This window comes from Phyllostomus hastatus, unplaced genomic scaffold (assembly GCF_019186645.2).
Source record: "Phyllostomus hastatus isolate PE091 unplaced genomic scaffold, TTU_PhHast_1.1 phas_scaffold_501, whole genome shotgun sequence".
Taxonomy (NCBI): Eukaryota; Metazoa; Chordata; class Mammalia; order Chiroptera; family Phyllostomidae; genus Phyllostomus; species Phyllostomus hastatus.
In genome coordinates, this window is record NW_025334033.1 from 34,817,813 (window position 1) to 34,837,547 (window position 19,735).

Genomic DNA, 19,735 nt, shown 5'->3' on the forward strand with positions numbered 1-19,735 from the left:
AGTCTCATCTGGTTGTACTCTCTCTCCCTTTTGGCTCTACCTTTCAGTTCCTCTCACCACAGAGACTCTCTCTAGCCTCTGGGTCTTCGGAGAGGGTTCTCTCTACCTGCACAGCTCTTGTTTCTCTCTAACTCTTCGTCACCTAATGACCATTATCTTTTAGATATTAGTAAGTAGCAGGTACTGTTGATGCTCTGCTCTGTGGCTGGTCTAGAGCAGGAGTTCCCAAAGTGTAGTCCCTGAACCCGCAGCATCAACATCACCTGGGAATCTGTCAGACATGGATTCTCCAACTCCACCCCAGACCTACTGAGTTAGAAGGTCTGGGCTGAGATCCTGAAATCTCTGTCTTATCGGGTCCTCTGGGCATTCTTCCCATTTGAGAGCCATTTGGCTTACAGTGTCCATTCAAGCTTCCTGTGCTTGTCTGCCTGAAGGAAAAGTTGCAAGTGCTGAGATTTTAACACCACTGCAGTGACCCTTAACTAAGGAGGGGTGGGAGTTGGTGAATAAATGTCCCAACCTTACACCCCATAGTGAAACATTCCTAGGGGGTTCCACAAAGTCTCTCAGCGAGTCCCCAGTAGGACTGAGCCCCAGTCACCACAGTGATAACTTTCTCATTAACGGTTTTCCTTCTTTCCCATCTTACTTCTCTACTCATTCACACATCTTCCCAGAATCAGCTCTGAAATTAGTCACTTGTGCCCAAATCCTTGTCTTAGGGTCTGCTTTTGGGAAACTCAGATTAAGACACACAATGCAAAGGTCCCACGTAAAGGAAGCTTTCCCTCACCTCCAAACTAGATCAGTTCACTCTTTACATGCTCTTTTTTTTTTGCCCTCCTGTTTTATATCACAGCACTTTTCATGGTTTATAATTAGATGGGTATGTGATTCTTTGGTTAGTATATGCCGTCCCCACCTTGAAGGAACAGTGTGTATCCCACCACTGTTTTATTCTCAACACCTACCTGTGCCTGACACAAAAATGGACCCAATAAATGTTTATTGAATGAATGAAAATGCATAGATAGTACCCTTTCATCCATAAATTGCTGAGGGCTGTCTGATAAATTCTCAGGTGTTTGGTCTTCTACATTCCAACACTTTGATATTCCTTCTAGTCTTCTCCTCTTTTATTTCATAAGTTTAATTTTTTAATTCCATGTTTTATTCCATTTCATGTTACAGTATGCTCCACATGGTAGTACTACTCTTCCTTAATTTTGTCTGAGTTTATCTTGTAAAGTATTTCCTTTCCAACTGAAAACATTTGTCTTCCTAATCTAACTATAGACAAGACTCCTTTTGTAACAGGACTTTTTATTTTCAAAGCACAGTATTCCTTGACATCAATTCTCAAAGCCTAGAAAGGCTTTTCATTGCAGGTTTCCACTGGCCTCCTCCCTTCTAAAGGAGGTGAACACATAATACATATTAAATAATTTTGCATTTCTGAGAGTTAATCAGCCCTCATACATTATTTCTTCCTTCAAGAAATGGAGAGAAGGACACTTACCCCTGCTCCCAATACCTGTAAGCCTTTGCCCATGTCTGTTGCTTGCTTGCCCTGAGAGAGGAGGTATTAATTTTGTTGTTCAGAGCCCAGATTATTAGTTGGAATAGTTTCGTCAATAGGCAGGGTCAATGTTAAAGTTTGCACCTATATGCAGTATTCTTTGGTGGTAGGTTTACCACACCTGATGCAGTCTCAACACCTTCCTCTCTTTCATTCCATGGGGCTTTTACCGACTCAGGCCCTTCCTGTTTGGGGGAAAGAAATGAGACCTCATCTAGACCTTAAGCAGAAGTGGAATTCTCCAAACCAGCCCGAGACCCCCCTCCCTCTTTGTGGGAATATAAAGTGCTTATTCAGCTTGAGTGAAGTAGAACTTTGCATTTAGCGCTTTCCTTTTGCATGGTTCAGCCCATGGAGTATAAAGGATTCTTGATAGTGCAGGGTCTGGGCATTCCTGGGTCTCCAGGTTAATACACTCCAAACAGAACCCAAACCATACCTCTAACCTCTAATAAAACACTTGTTTTTTCAAGAATTCTAAATAGCAACTTCACAGCTTATTCCTGAAACTGACGATATGGGTTTTGCTTCTTGGCAGAATCTTTAAAATAAATAATAGAAAAACCCCAGCAAGTCCTCCAGTCTGCCTCCCCCAAACAGAGCAGGGTCATTTCCTACATTAGGCCTGTCTAATGTTTTGTATGATTTAATTTTTAATATTTTGGAAGATGACTTTTACAATTTCCCTGGAGAGACCATTTCATAATTTAATATTTATCTCACAGACATGGAGTGCTTCTGGTAATCAACCCAAATTTTTAAATTTCATCTTGTTCTCTTGGAGATTATATATTTCTTCTTTGTGAAAAATTACAAATTACAAATATGGTATTAGTATCCCAACAATTTTCCAGTAGGCAATCTATTTCTTTAGTCTCATTTAAAAAATCCTCCATCATTCATTTTTATTGTTTTTCTGAATACCTATAATTTTTTCTATCCTTTTATTACCTTTATGAACTTATTTTCTACTTGTAATCTCATTCTCTTTTTAATTGTCCATTTTTATAATGACTTTTTTGTGGTAAAATATACATAATGTAAAATTCACCAATTTAACTGTCTTTAAGTATACACTTTAGTGGCATTAAGTACATTTGCATTGTGGAATCATCACCACCATCCATCTACAGAACTTTTTCTTTATCCTGACCTAAAAGTCTATTCATTAAACACTAAATTCCTATTCCTCCCAACCCTAGTCCCTGGGAGCTACTATTTTACTTTCTGTCTCTATGAATTTAACTATTCTAGGCACTTTATTTTTTTAAAGATTTTATTTATTTATTTTTAGAGAGAGGGGAAGGGAGGGAGAAAGAGAGGAAGAGAAACATCACTGTATGGTTGCCTCTCACACACCACCTGCTGGGAATCTGGCCAACAACCAGGCATGTGCCCTGACTGAGAATCGAACTGGTGACCCTTTGGTTCATAGGCCAGTACTCAATTCACTGAGCCACACCAGCCAAGGCTGTTCTAGACACTTTATATAAATTCATTTTTTTAAAACTACATTTATTTCTTTACTTATTTGAAAGAGGGGAAGGAAGGAAGAGAGAGGGAAACATCAATGTGAGAGATAAACATAGATTGGCCACCTCTCCCATGCATCCCAACCAGGGACCAACTGGGGACAAATCCACAACACAGGCACATGCCCTGACAGGGAATTGAACTGGCCACCCTCTGCTTTAAGGGATAACGCCCAACCAACTAAGCTACCTGGCTAGGGCCATTCTTGTTTTTTAATAAGAACTAACAACTCTGAACTCTAAGATGCTGTGATTTTAAGTAATGACAAAAATATCAATAACCTTATTACAGCTGTATTAATTCAATGGTGTTATTTAAAATATTTAATGACTGGCATGCAGGGACACTGGGCAATTAGAACAAGGCTCAGCTCAATCAGAGGGGATGGTTGAAGTATGGAAGACCAGAGACTGACCAGTGCTTACACCTCACATTACTCAGGCCTCCTCCTATGGGGCAGAAGGGTGAGGGCAGGGAAATAATGAAGATGCTATGGAGATTAAATATGCCTATCTATATGTTACAAATATTAAGATAGTAAATTATTTTTATACTTAGTGTTATACATTATATAATTATAAAATATATTATAATAAACCTATCACACAATATATTAAATTATATTAAAATAAAATAAATTATATTAATAAATAAAAGTAAATATTAACATGAATATATAATATTACTATATGTAATATAGTAAAGTAATACAGACAAAGTACTAAAAGAGTGCTAGGCATGTAGTATTTTTTAAGATATGTTTTATTGATTATGCTACTACAGTTGTCCCATTTCTCCCCCTTTATTCCCCTCTGCCCTGCACACCCACCTCCCACCCGCATCCCCCCCTTTAGTTCATGTCCATGGCTTGTACATATAAGTTCCTTGGCTTCTACATTCCTATACTATTCTTAGCCTCCTCCAGTCTATTGTCTACCTACCATTTATACTACTTATTCTCTGTACCTTTTCCCCCTTCTCCCCCTTCCACTCCCCCACTGATAACCCTCCATGTGATCTTCATTTTTGTGATTCTGTTGCTGTCCTAGTTTTTTGCTTAGTTTGTTTTTGTTTTTGTTTTTTTTTTAGGTTTGGTTGTTAATAGCTATGGGTTTGTTGTCATTTTACTGTTCATATTTTTTATCTTCTTTTCCTTAGATAAGTCCCTTTAACATTTCATACAATAAGGGCTTAGTGATGATGAATTCCTTTACCTTGACCTTATGTAGAAAGCACTTTAACTGCCCTTCCATTCTAAATGCTAGCTTTGCTGGATAGAGCAATCTTGGATGTAGGTTCTTGCCTTTCATGACTTGGAATACTTCTTTCCAGCCCCTTCTTGACTGCAAGGTCTCTTTTGAGAAATCAGCTGATAGTCTCATGGGAACTCCTTTGTAGGTAACTGTCTCCTTTTCTCTTGCTGCTTTTAAGATTCTCTCCTTTTGTTTAATCTTGGCTAATGTAATTATGATGTGCCTTGGTGGTGCTTCCTTGGGTCCAACTTCTTTGGGACTCTCTGAGGTTCCTGGACTTCCTGAATGCCTATTTCCTTTGCCAGATTGGGGAAGTTCTCCCTCATTATTTTTTCAAATAAGTTTTCAATTTCTTGCTCTTCCTCTTCTCCTTCTGGCACCCCTGCGATTTGGATATTGGAGCATTTAAAGTTGTCCTGGAGGTTCCTAAGCTTCTCCTCATTTGTTTGAATTCTTGTTTCTTCATTCTGTTCTGGTTGAATATTTCTTCCTTCTGCTCCAAGCCATTGATTTGAGTCCCAGTTTCCTTCCCTTCACTGTTGGTTCCCTGTACATTTTCCTTTATTTCACTTTGCAAAGGTTTCATTTTTTCCTCTGATTTGCGACCATATTGAATCAATTCTGTGAGCACCTTGATTACCGGTGTTTTGAACTGTGCATCTGATGGGTTGGCTATCTCTTTGTCATTTCATCAGTTGTGTTTTTTCTGGAGCTTTGATCTGTTTTTTCAATGGGCCTTTTTTTTTTTTGTCTTGGGGCACCTGTTATATAGTGAGGGGCAGAACCTTAGGTGTTCACTAGGGCAGGGCAACCCAGGTCTCTGCACTCTGACGCTGTTTGTGGGGGTGGGGTCTGAGAGGGAACATTGCTGCTGGCTCAGCTCTGTACTGGCTTTCAGTCACTTCCCCCGTTACCCACAATCAAATTGGACCTCTCTGGTGCTAATTTCTGGGTAGATTTGAGAATGTTCTAGGACCCTGTGGGTCTCTCCAATGAACTCTCCTGTGAGGCTGGGAGTTTCTTCCACTGCTGCCTCAACCCCCACAGGTGTTTTCAGTCAGAGGTTTGAGGGCTTATTTCCCTGAGTTGGAGCCCTGGGTTGTGCGGTCTGTCTCACTCCCTAGTTGTTCCTCCTGGTTTATTTGCATGTGAATGTGGGGCCGCCCAGTCTGCAATCCTCCATCTTGCCGGGTCTGCCAACCACCGCCTTACTGCGAGTCCTTTCCACCCGGCTGCCAGTGTCTGCAGGTCTGGATGAATGTTTCTTCTTTAACTCCTTGGTTGTCAGACTTCCATGCAGTTTTATTTTCTGTCAGTTCTGGTTGTTTTTTGTTTTTAAATTTGCTGTTGTCTTTCGGTTGTGCAAGGAGGCACAGTGTGTCTACCTATACCTCCATCTTGGCTGGAAGTCATTAGGCATGTAGTATTGAAAAATATTGGATATTCTTATTTATTTTGTATCCAAAATGCTTAGAGTTCTGTACCTGATACTTAGTAGGTATCCAGTTTATTTACTCATTTACTCATAGCTGCTTATTGACTTGTTAGAGGTATATTGCTTTTTTATCTACTCCTCTGGTTTCTATGAGGAAGGTTTTCCCAAAACACTTGCCTCTTGCTGCACTCCGTACTCTGCTCCATGGAGATGGAGTGAGTTACCCGGCTGGTGAGTCTGGGAAAGGCTCTTTAGGATGGTGGTAGAGGCATAGCCTGGACCCCTTTCTCCTCTCCTTTCTTGAACACATATTCTGTTCTTCCTCTAGGGTCTGCGTTCTGTGAGGTGCTTATCCTGTGGGCACAGATGTGGAGGTCTCCAGCATAGTGGACACTTATGAGATTGCCTGATTTGGGATTTTGTACTGGGGATAACGATGTTATTGCCCACCTCAGCCTCATTTTCAACTCTATTGATCATAAAACTGACATTTTCATCTCCATCTGATGGTTTCCTCCATATCTTATCTCTCAGCTGGCTCTAAACCCAGGCAGGAAAAAAGGAATCCCCTCTTCAAAGCACAGTATCTTTTAACAGATATTTTTGTGGTGCTGGGGAAGAGATAGTCAAGATCTAAAGCATGAATTAGAGTAAACTCCATGAAGATATGGCAAAGACTTTTAGGTTGAAGGACAAGCTATCCTTCTTCAAGGATAGCTTGAAGAAGGCAGGGGAGCTGGATGGAAAGAATAAAAGGGAATATAGACCAAATGAGGGCTGATGCCTGCAGGCAGGGGCCAGGTTTATTTATCCCAAGACCAGTAGAGATGCCATTAGAGAGCTTTGCATTTTGAATGATCTCTTTGGCTGTGCTGTGGAAAATAGATGGTAGGAGACCAAAATAGATGTGGGTAGACCAGCAGGAGTCAATCCAGAAGATTTATGATCTCTGTATGGATTGAAGTGATAAGAGTGTGAGTAATATTTAGGAGGCAAACATCAAAACTTGGTGATGGATTGGATGTGGGCAATAAAAGAGACGGAAATGTCCAATTTGGGTTTTCAGCTTGCGTACTTGAGTGAATGGCAAGCACCATTCACTGATATCAGAAGCAAAGGAAGATCAGATTTTGAGAGAGAGAACATACATGAGTTCAGTTTTGACATGTTGAGTTTGTGGTGCCTTTGGAACATCCAAGGGAAGATGTGAAGGAGGCATTAGATATATGGATCTGGGGTGCAGAGGAGAGAACTGGGCTGAAACTCTGCATTTGTGAGTCAATGTACAATATGTACACTCTCTCTATATAGTAATTAAAGTTATATATACATGAATTGAATTGACTCCCTTACGCTCTCTCTTCCTACTTCACTCCTTTGTATATAGTAAAATAATATATATAAAATAATTAAATTAAAATTAACATAGTATTTAAAGACTAGGGTGTGGTGAAATCACCTAAGGAAGAAAGTACAGATAGATGGAAAAGAGAAAGTGGCGCAAGGCTGAGCCGTGAAGTTCAACAAGTGGAGGTAAGATGGAGGAAGAACGACCCACAAACAGACCAAGAGGAAGGGGGTGGAGAGAAAGGCAGGAGAGTGTGGAGGCCAAGTGTTCAAACAGAATGTATGTTGCACTGAATAAAAATCTAGCATGTGACTGTGGATCATTAGTTCTAATTTTTATTCCTTTTTGCTCACGACCTGTGCTGGGAAATACCTTGCCTCATATTCTGTGTGCTTAATGCTCACTAAATGCCAGTTTGCTTATTTATTTATCACCACTTCCTCCACTTTGGAGAAGAGGTGAACTTCTGAGGTTCATGGGCAGGGCTTCTTAGGGGCAAATAATAGATAAAAAAAAGAAAGCTCCAAAGTTCTGGAAACCCATGGTCTGTTGTACCAAACAGGCAGGAATGGGGAGAGAAAATGATTGCAAATACAGTACTTGGTTTTGCAGTTAAGAGTATGAATTTCATGAGCTAATGCTGCCCCAAATGCTCTAATAATTGTAACACTTGAGTACCTGCCCACTGCATATATCTCTGCCAACAGTTCATGACCAGGATAGAAGAATGTCATCATTTGGGGAAAGACAGATAACGAGGCAGTGTTATGGTGTGACAGGGGCCTGGAGTGAGAGGGAAAGGCATCTACTCATTTCTTCTGAGCATGTTTGAATGACACTTGCTGGGGAGATGAATAAGAACTGGAGCCAGTCTCCTTTTCTTGTTTTTGTTAATTTTTGGCCCAAGGCTTTGTGGTTTTGGAGCATGGTAAAAGTGCCAACCATCAACACTTTTATAAACATTTTTTAAAAAAGTAGTTTTGATTTTAGAGAGAGGGGAAGGGAGGGAGAAAGAGAGGGTAAGAAACATTGATGTGAGAAAGAAACATCAATTGGTTGTGTTCCACACATGCCCCAGAAGGCCAAACCTCCAACCCAGGTGTGTGCCCTGACTGGGAATCAAACCAGTGACGCTTCGGTTTGTGGGCTGAAGCCCAACCAACTGAGCCACATCAGCCAGGGTGCCATGAACATTTCCGTACACACATATTTGTAGCCATTAAAACAAGAATTGTAAACATAGGTCATACAATTCATCATAAGCTTCCTGAGAGCTGGAACTTTGTTTTTGTTCACAATTATAACCACAATGCCTGGTGTGGAGTAGAAACTTAATAAATACATGTTTCATGAATGAATGAATGGAAGAATGAATGAATGAAGAGATTATCTTCACTAGTTAATATACAAACAGGGAAATATACGATCATCTGAAACAGAGCCTCTGAAATTAGGCCCCGTGCCAGGGACACAAAAGTGAAATATCATGAAGGGCCTGTTAAAGCCGGTGGGAGTCTCTCCCTTCTGCCTCCTGTTTGCCAAAGAGGTGCAAATGGCAGAGCTTGATTATGTAATGAGATTCTCCCATCTCAATGATGGAAGAGTTACACCTCTCACACCCACCAATGAGAAGACAGGACTTCAGACCCCAGAAACAGAAGAACCAGTACAGGCTTTGTACTCAGTAGAGGCTCAGTAAACATTTTTGACTCACTGATTTAAACACTATCAATATATTCATATCTATGGGTCCTGATGTTTTGCCCTGTGGCATGAATGTCATGAATTAGTTAAGGTCACCGTGGTGCTGCTTTGCTCAAAGCAGCTCCAGGGAACTAAGCCATTCCTGAGAACTGGAAAAAGACCAACTTAATGTCATTTTGAATGAAGGATGAAAGGGATGACCTTGAAAAGTATTAAGCTTGCAACAGTACCCTGAAAAGTAGTGCAATAAATCAGCAAAATATCAATTTAAAAATGCTGAGGAGAGAACAAAGCGTAAGGTACAATTTTCTAACAAATGATCCTTCTCTGACTCATCTAATTTCCTTCCAGGCAGAGGGTTAAGTCTGGTTGAAAGGAAGGGAGCAATAAATTAAGCAATTTTTTAACTTATCAAAATCTTTCATTTTGTCTTGTATAACATTTAAAATGAGAAAAACATATTCTAGGCAGATATATTGGTAGGAAGATTACACTCTAAAAAGAAGCACTGTCAACAGTATAGCAAACGTGTTTCAAAGGGACCATGCAGATACTGGCTCTACAATTATTTATGAAAGGCATATTTATTGGACACTTACTATTTTCCAGGCACTGTTCTAGAAGATAGGGATCCAACACTGAACAGCACAGACTAAAATCCTTGCCCTGTGAAGCTTACATTTTAGAGGTGGAAGAGAAAATATACATATGGTATGTTGGGTAACATTAAGAGTTGAGAAAGAAATTAGAGAGGGTGATAAAAGGTGTATGGTGCAGAGTTACAATTTTAGATAGAATGCCTTTCAGAAGGCCTCATGAGAAGGTGATATTTGTGCAAAGACTTAAATAAGGCTAGAGAGACAGTCGTGAAGATGTTGGGGAAGAGCATTTCGGATGTGAGCAGAGCATGTGCAAAAGCCCTGAGACAGAAGCATATTTGGTATTTTGCATTGCTTCTTCAGGAGAGTGAGCAGGAGTTGAGGTTAGAGAGGAAGCAGGGGCCAGATCAGGACAATGTACTGTTTTTAGCAATGACTATTGGCTGTTCAGTGCTGGCTAGTTCATTGTTGGGGATACTCCATCATGTAAGTCTATGCAGGAGGCAGAATACCCCAAGCCCCCACCTCTGAAGTGGAAAGGATTCTTTCCCACTTCCTGGTTAAAGAGGGAACAAATACACTTTGATAATTGGTTGTTCCTACTCAACACGTGGACCACAAGGGAAAGAATCAAAACCTCAGATGTAGGCACAATAGCACTGAGAGCCCCATAGCAGCATATCCACTGTGCAGTGCCCGCAGCAGTGCCCTGCTCAGAGTGACCCTGTGGTGTTACCATGGCTACATATTCCCTTCAGCCTTCTTTAGATTCTGTCTCTTGTTCTGAGTCTAGTTCTCAAACCTTCTTTTCTTTTGTAAACTACTTGATAAACTGAATTGCTTCTTGTACTTTGGAACTGAAAACATTCACTGACACTCATGGAATTAGGATTATAAGTCAACACATCCTTTATTAGTTAAAGTACTGATTAGTGAAAGAAGACAGAGATAGAGAGAGAAAACTAATACTATATTTATTACAAATTCTCAGGATTGGGATTTATAGTAGATTACCAGCTAACATAAAACAGGTCTATGCAGTGTGGTAGCTCATATTCCCAAAGAAGGCTGCAATGATATCTCCTATCCCCACGCTTTTTGGCACTGTGGCCTTGCCACTCCTTCAACAAGAGGTGGAGATGCTTCCCTCTCCACTGGAATCTGCATTGGCTCTGAGACCTGTTTTGACCAATAAAATGCGACAAAAATAATGTGTAATTTCCAAGGCTGGATCTCCATCTTGAAGAAGTCCCACCACTCTGTTGAGAGAGACCAGAAGAGAGACCCTTGAAGACACTTTGGACACTCCAGCTCTGGCCGAGCTCACAGCTGAATGTAACCCCATGAATGAGCCCAGCCTATGTCATATGAAGCAGAGGGACCACATAGGTGAGCCCAGCCCAAATTCCTGATCCATGGAATTATAAGGAAATAAAATGGCTGTTATGTTAACCACTAAATTTGGGGGCTGTTTGTTACACAGCGATGGATAGCTGAAACATAAAATATTATTATACTACAAAATTTTAATTAAGCGCTTAATTACATGAGGTTTCATTCAGAAAGTTTACAAAGATAGCTGTGTGTGTGTGTGTGTGTGTGTGTGTGTGTGTGTGTGTGTGTTGGGGAAAGGTCAAGGAGATGCCTGGGAAAATTGAAGGAGGAGAACAAGAAAAGGGAGAGCAATCAACTGGTGTGTCCCAAGTGACTGGAACTGGGCCTGCCTTGTGTAAGCTCTCACTGAAAACCTGTGGCAGGAAATAAATAAACAAGGAAGCCACAATATGATTCAAGTTTTTTACCTATTAAATACCAGAAATATAATAGAGTGGTTTATCCAATTTAGGGTTTCCAAACCGATGACTGCAAGATGGGAAGAGGTGGTGAGAATTAATTGGAGTGGCTTCCAGAAATTCATCAAATAGATATAATACCAATACCAGAAACTCAAAAAGGGTTAGGACGTCTAAAGTTCCAAATAAAGCCAAGGCTTGTGGAAACTATTCATAAATTTTTATTCTTTAGCAATAGTTAGTTTCTTCTAATTTAGACCTCAAATTTCACACTTCACTGTTTGGGTTTATTTTCTTAAATCAGAACAAGATTTTCATTTGGAAAGTATAAAGTAAACATGTAAAGACATACAGGAGAGCATTTCATTGCTTGAAATGACTTTGGGTCTCTAGGCCCCACAAACAAGGTTTGGCAGTGGCCTCATTCAGCATCCTCAGTCGGTTCTGCTTCAGAGGACCTGGAGGCCCAGTTTTCCTGAAGGCAGATGCATCTGGTCTTACAGGTTTGGCCGTGAACCCAGACATTGTTCAGACAAAAGGAGCTTCTCAAGATCCCTCTGAGGAATGAACCCTTACAAGCTTGCAGTAAATTCTACTGGTATTTTATTGGTCCTTGCCAACCCATCAGTGCCCTCTAGCAGATGTATCGTGTGCCCTGCCTGAGGGCTCTTCTCACTAGGCAACCCCACCAACCAGCCACTAAGAAGGGGGCAGCTGGGTGAAATTCCCCTGTAGCCAAATGGAACACCAACCTCTACAGCAGCAGGTATGTGCAGGAATCCCACACAGAACCCCACATATGTCTGTTCTGTACTGGGGAGCAGACAGGGAACCTCCAGTCAACTTCTCAGACTCTGAAATGAGCAGGACCTTGACAGTGATGCAGCACGCCTTCCTCAAAGGCTCGTGGTGCTCTGGCTGTGGATGTACAGCCGAACCCTTCCTCTTCTGTACACCTCTGCTGAATACAATGTGTTAGCATCAAAAATAACATTAAAGATATTACCAATCATCAAAAGTACCAAAATAATTGAGCCTTTTCCCAGGAGGAATCCGGGAATGCTGCTTTGTCCAAACGACCTTGGCAGAAACTGAAAAGTTTACACATATGCTGCCTGCTCCATTGAAATGAACTCATACTTCGCTATAGCGTCCAACATTCTTATGGATAAATGCCCAGAAATGAACTCATAAAGTTAAATAACTTTTTCAGATCATTGATCTATGGTCTAACCTTAATTTATCCTTTAGTAAATGTCCTGTGTTGATTGGTTCTCAGATTAAAAGTTTTTTGAAATAAAGTATAAAATCAAAATGCTAAAAGAATTACACACTGAATCCTATACCATTATAGCAAGATTAAGTGTACCTTATTGTATGAATTATTCACAAAAAAGATTAAAAGCAACTCAAAAGTCTACCAATACAGGTTTGGTTAAAGAAATGATGATGTATCCACAGACCAGAATACTATGCCGCTCTACAAAAGAAAGAGGAGGCAAGTTATAAACAGGACAGATTTCAAAACATGTTAAGTGAAAAATAATCGAAGTTCAAAAAAGTATGTCATGCTTTGCTAAAGAAGAGAGAAATATAAGAATGTATATTTGCAGTTTATTTTTAGGTGCATTGAACAATTCTGGAACTAAGTATATGTTGAGAAGAGTGGTTATGTATGGAGGGAGGGATTGGGTTAATGGAGACATGGGCTGGGGGGGGGGGGGGAAACATTTCATAATAGAACTGTGTATACATTTTAGTTTTGACCCATGAACATGTATTACCTAGTCAAAAAACTAAAGTTAAAAAAAGTTTAAATGTGTATAGTGGTAAAACTTCAGTAATTTAGGCACTACTGGTTGGGAATTTGTGGTGAGTTGAACATGTTAAAGGCAGGGGTGATGAGTTATCTTTTCCTTCATGAGGATGGAATGATGACCCCAGATGAGAGAATGGGAAGGGAAAGGGACATGCTCCTATGTTCATCCCAGCTTTATCCAGGGGTAGGGTGTGTGATGTGCAGAATCATAGTCAAGATTTTTCAGGCTTGCAGGGGGTATGGAGAGAGTCAGGGAGGAAATGGCAATGATAATGCTGGAGAGGAGATAGAGATAATTTGTTATGAAGGGCCTTCAGTGCCAGGCTAAGGACTTGAATTTGGACCTAAAGGCTAGGGGGGGATTTACATATTAGGTTTGGGTTGTGGAGACAGGTGAATCTGGAGATGCCAAGAAGTTCAAGATGCCACCGAAGAGGGAGATGTAATACTTTGCCTGCTCATTATAGCGTGTGATTGTTATTGATTGCCTTAAAATGTACTGCCTTAACAGGCACACTATTTGAGAGTGAAGATAAAGCAATATTGTCTCATTCAAAGTGTTAACAGCAAACAGATGGCACACAAAATAGGATGATTCGAGGAGGGTTTATTTACAAAGTGTGGGTGTAGAGTCACTGCAAAGAATGCTGTTATAACCTGGCTCTCCTAGCAGCCTGGCTGACAGCACACACCTGGGCCAGCTGTGGACTGAATGTTTGCACCCCCCACCCCCCCACCAAATTCAGACATGAAGCCCTAATCCCTAAAGTAATGGTATTAGGACTTGGGGCCTTTGGCAGGTCATCAGGTTTAGATGAGGTCATGCAGGGTCCTTATGGTGGGATTGGTGCCATTATGAGAAGGGTTGAGAGCTCTCTCTCTCCCTGCCTCCCCACTTACCAGACTCATCCCCTCTGCTATGTGAAGACGTGGCAAGGCAGCCATCTGCAAGCCAGGAAAAGGGCTCTCGCCAGAACCCAAGCATGCTGGCACCCTGATCTTGGACTCTCCAGCCTCCAGAATCGTAATGAGTTTTGTTAAGCTACCCTGCCTATGATGTTTAGTTATGGCAGCCCAAGTTGACTAAACTAGGATGACTAAGAGAAGTCCCTCATGGACAAGGGCAGGGAACCGCTACTTGAATCCAGGAGTGGGAGAGTAATGTAAAACAGATTGAAAGAAGCAGTGAACTTCTGTCAGAACCTCACAGGGAGCAAGCCAGCACAAGAGATATCCTGACCTTCCTTTTCCTCCCTCCCTCCCTCCTTCTCTCCCTCCCTCTTATCTCCCAGGCACTCAGTGGGCTAAGAGGCCCTGAATAGAGGTCAGTCTTCGGGTACAGAAGGATGGAGCAGGGTCTCAAGGGGAAACTGATAGATACTCAGCACCAACGTTATCATTAAATTTTCCTCAACTCATTCTTTCTTGTATGTTACCTCCCTCTTTCAAAAAAGTAAAAGATAATTTTGCTAGGAAAGTATTTGAGTTAGAAAAGACTAAGTACTGTAACAAATGGACTCTAAAATGCATAATGGCTCAAGTACCTTAGAGTTTATTTCTTGTTCACATTACAGTAATAGGTAAACTCTACAGGTCAGTGGGATGGCTCCTTGTGTAGTTATTTGATCATTTGGGCTGATGGAGGCTCTGCTGTCATTAACTGGTGACTTCAAGGTTGCCCTGGGGGTCATCTGCATTCCAGCCAGCTGCAAAGGACAAAGAGCAAGAAGGATCAAGCATGGGAAGTTTTAATGGGCCCGGCCTGGCAGTGGCACATACCACTTCAGTTCATTTTACTGGCTAGGACCCAGTCACATGGCCATTCCTATCTGTAAGGGAGGCTGGGACAAGTAGTCTAGTCCAGAAACAACAGGAGAATATGGTAAGGAAGCAGCTCGAGTTTCTGCCTTCATAAGGAAACAATGTCCTTTAGCAAAGTTGGCTTTTACTAAGTAATAGACTAAAGTCTAAATGGATTTATAAAGTTTATGTCCAGCTCCTAACTATGAAAATTGCAAAGTGTAGTATAGTGCATGAACTAATTACTAAAAATCTGAATAACTAAGAACGTTAAATTTTAATTTCAAGACATATAGCTTTTTAATTTTACTTTCCTTACAGGGAGACCTCTCCCTGCTTCTAATTTACACCTGTTTTTGTTGGTCATGCTTCTCCCACAACAGAGGTGAGTGAGCTCAGTCAGGTCTTTGAAAGTTGCTAAGAGAACATCCGTCATAGATACTTCTAAGAATGACAGAAGTTGATAATGTAAGAGGATTCTGTTTAGATGGCCTGGTACTATAGCTATAGTATTGTAATAGTATATTCCATCATGGCTCTATTAACACAACTGATCATCTCTGTGACTTTTGCTGTGTAAGCTGTCCTCTGGAAGCTCCCTGACGTTCTCCCACATGGCAGGCAAGTCACTCCTTTCATGTGGCTGCTGTGTGCTCTTGCTGCGCCTGTCACAGTGAATCACACAAACTCAGTTACAAGTCTGTCCCATCTTGAAAGCAGATTCCCTGCCTTATTGCTTTTATCCTTAGCTTCTAACGCACATGCAGGCAATACATTTAAATGAAAGACAGAATAAATGAATATCAATGAGTATAGTTTTATTTGGGTCTCTGAAAATACATATTGACTGATATAATCATCGTTAACCTCAAACTCAACATTCACACATGCACCTGTTTCACCTTCCTATTTGGGGGACAAAACATAATCAAAAACAGCCTGTGTTCTGGAGTCACTATCCTTTTTTTTTTTTTTAGATAATCTAGCTGTAACGACTATTCAACCATATTAAGGAAGGTGCCAACACAGCCTAACAATGCAAACAAAATTATAATGAAGAAATTAAACAAGGAGAGGAAGACAAATTTGATTTGCAAACAAGTTTTAGACAGTCTCAGCATAGCAAAGCACCAAATCTCACAACTGTTTGTCAAACTGTTATTAGTAATATCACTGTTATTTTTAAAAAATATTTTAAAAGTGAGGTATGATTGACATGCCAAAAAAGGAATGCATATTCAGTGAATGCATTTTGATGAGTGAGAAGGCAAAACTTATGAAAATGTCATAAACAATGCCATAAACTTAACCATTGCCTCTAAAAGTTTTCTCCCTCCTTTTTTGTATAAGAACATTTAATATAAGATCATTTTCTTAACAAGTTTTGAAATCTATAGTCCAGTAGTATTATTAACTACACACAGTGCACTTAGAGTACATGTCTAGGACTTATTCTGCTTGTGTAACTGAAACAATGGTCCCTCTGACCACTGGCACCCCCCTCCTTCCCCATAGCCCCTGTCAACCACCACTCTGCTCTCTGCTTCTCTCATTGCTCTTTATATAAACAAATTAACAGTTTGATAGACATTTGATTTTGATTAATACACTTTTAGCTAGAAGATACTTTTGTGTAACTCTGTGAGAAGTACATCACAGTTTATAGAAGTAACAGGAATGCCATGTTACTTTGTCTTCATTGTATGTTTGCGTATGTTGAAGAAAAGAAAGGCACAAGGGGAAATTCAAATAGCACAGAAGGGTTCGTATTTCAAAGTGTCTCCCTCCCACTTTTGTTTTTCCGCTCCAGTGCCCGTCACCTGAGGCCAGTGAACATGTATTCATGTACATCCTGAATTTACAGAGAATTCTAAGTATATGTAAGGAAGTTGTTATTTAAAAAGTCACATATATTGTTAGTAGTATCATGTTAAAGAGTTTTTATTTGGCGTGCAGGGTCATAAAAATGATCCAAATCATTATTTTTTATGTGAGTCATGGAGCTGATCCTTCTTAATTGCTTACAATCAGATGCCCAAGGGACAGGGTCTCTCAGAGAAATGCTTCAATCCTGGGTCAGTTCCTAGGGCTGCTGTAACAAATGACCACCAACTGGGTGGCTTGAAACAGCAGAAATTTATTCTCTCACTGTTCTGGAGGCCAGAAGTCTGAAATCAAGGTGTTAGCAGGGCCACACTCCCTCTGAAGGGTCAAGGGGAAGTGTAGATACAATTTCTGCTCTTCTTCACTTGGTCTTCTGTTCTGTATATGTTTCTGTGTTTCAAGTCTTCCTCTACTCTTATACGGACATCAGCCATTGCATCTAGGGTTCATCCTCAATCCAAGATGATCTCATCTTGAGATCCTTAACTGCATCTGTAAGGACCTTATTTTCTGAGTAAGGTCACATTCACAGGCTGTGGGGATTAGGACTTGGACACATCTTTTTCAGGAGCATAATTCAACCAAGTGCACATTCCCATGTGTAGAAAAGCCACAGGTTTCTCCCTGGCCTGCCATCTGGCACTCAGGATTCCTGCAGGTATCCAAAGGGCCAGGCAGATGGCTAGTTTGCTCGAGATGTGAACCAGGTTTCCATCTGGTAGACACAGAAGACATAGGCCCCTATTTTGGGATTCTCTCCCCACCCTCTGCTTCCTCCTTTCTCCCTACAAGAATTTATTGAGTGCTTACTACATGCCAGTCATAATTCTAGGGTACTGCAAATTTAACAGTAAGTAAAATGAAGTCCTACCCTCAATAAGCTAATATTTTAGTGGGGAGACAAACTATAAATAAATAAAACCTAATATGTCAGATGATTAGGGCTACCAAAACAACAACAACAACAACAACAACAAAAACCAGGAAGGGGATAGAGAATGATTTTGTTTGAGATGAGAAGGTCACAAGAAGCACCTCTCACGAGCAGAGAGACCTGAATGAGAAAAGGAGCCAGCCACATGGTGTGACCGTGGTGGAGGAAACAGGTGCAAAAGTCTTGTGATTGTTATAAAAAATATGTCCATAAATGCTTGATACTCTTCAAGAAGTGGGGCTTTACTTTCCTGCCTTTGAGTGTGGGCTGAATTGGAAATAAATAGAATACGGCAGAACTGATGGTATGTTACTTGAGGTTAGGTTTTAAAAAGATTACAGCTTCCATTCTGGGTGCCTGTTCCCTCTCAGCTCGCTCTCCCTGGGGGAAGCCAGCTGCCAGGAGAGTGGTTCTCTGCTCTACAGAGAGGCCCACGTGGCAAGAAACTGAGGGTGGTGTCTGGCCAGCAGCCAGGGAGGAAATGAGGTACTCAGTCCAAAAATCCGTGAGGACCTGGGGCATGCCAATGGCCTCGTGGGTGAGCTTAGCAGTGGGCCCTCCCCCCCAGCTGGGCCTTCAGATGAGGCGAAAGCCACAGGCCGCAAGCTGGGCTGGACTGCAACCTCGACAGAGGCCTTGAGTCAGGACCACCAGCTAAGCCACTCCTAGCTTTCTGACTCTCAAAAACTGTGAGAAATAATTTAGCTTTGTTATTTTAGGCTGCTAAGTGTTGGGATAATTTGTTATGCAGCAATACATAATTTATTTAGGCCCTGAGATTTCAGCTGCTTGCCAAGTCGGAGGAACAGCAAGGGGCTCACTGTGGCTGGAACAACGTGAGCAGGAGGAATATTGGTAAACGATGATGTCAGAGAGCAAATGGGGGACTGGCTCACAGAGAGCTGTGAACAACAACTAAGACCCTGCCCCCTGACCCCAAAGAGGGAAGGATCCAGACTGCAGAGTGTAGAGTAGAGGAGTGGCATGGTAAAAGGACAGACTTGATGGGATGGACAGCATGGGGGAGTGTCGCATGTGGGAGACCTTTTGGAAGGTTACTGTCAGACGTGACTGCTTGGCTTAGAGGAGGGAGCTTGGATTAGAGAGACTGCGCTGATGGTGCTGAGAGGCGACCGGACTCCTGATAGATCCTGCTGGTGGAAAGAGTGGCACATTTCTACAGAGCCTGGCCTGTATTCTAGAACTAGGATAATTCTATAACAATTCAGGGGAAAAGATGAAGTAATAAAATTGGTTTCCAAAGCACTTGGCAGCTCTCTTCTCTGTCCTTTTAGCTTCTTGTCCTCACACATGGATCTATCTCTCCCTTTCTACCTACTAAAATCTCCTACCAGCGAAGCAACTATGGCCCTGACTGGTGTGGCTCAGTTGGTTGGGTGTTGTCCTGCAAAGTGAGAAGTCGCCAGTTCAATTCCTGGTCAGGGCATATGCCTGGGTTGCAGGCTCAATCCTGGGTTATGGTGCATGCAAAAGCAGCCAACTTGTGTTTCTCACGTCAGTGTCTTTCTCTCCTCCCTTTCCCCTCTCTCAAATGAGAAGAAAGTAAACTAAAAATAAAAAAAAAAAAAAGAAACTATGGAACTTGTTATCATTAATGTATAAATAAGTGATGAGACAAAAATCAATAGCATTCATTCCTTCACACTAGCAATATGCAAGTAGAAAATATATAATAGAAAAATAAAGATATGTTTTATAGTAGCAACAAAAACTATTAACAAAGAGTACAGTGGGACTCTATAAGGAAAAAATGTAAAGTATTACATGACATAAAAGAAGATCTGAATAAATGAGGTTTTCCATGCTCATTAATAGAATGGTTTAATAGTATCAAAATGCAGATTCTCTATAAATTAAATTCAACCACTATCAAAATGGCAGCTTTTTTGGTTGTGTTTTGAGAAACATGATTTAGCTATGTCTACTTTGGGAAAGAAAGGCAAAGAGGAGACATTTAAGACATACTACTAAGCCACGCTCATTCAGACGTTACGGTACTGGTTCAGAACAGACAAAACGGACAACCGGAA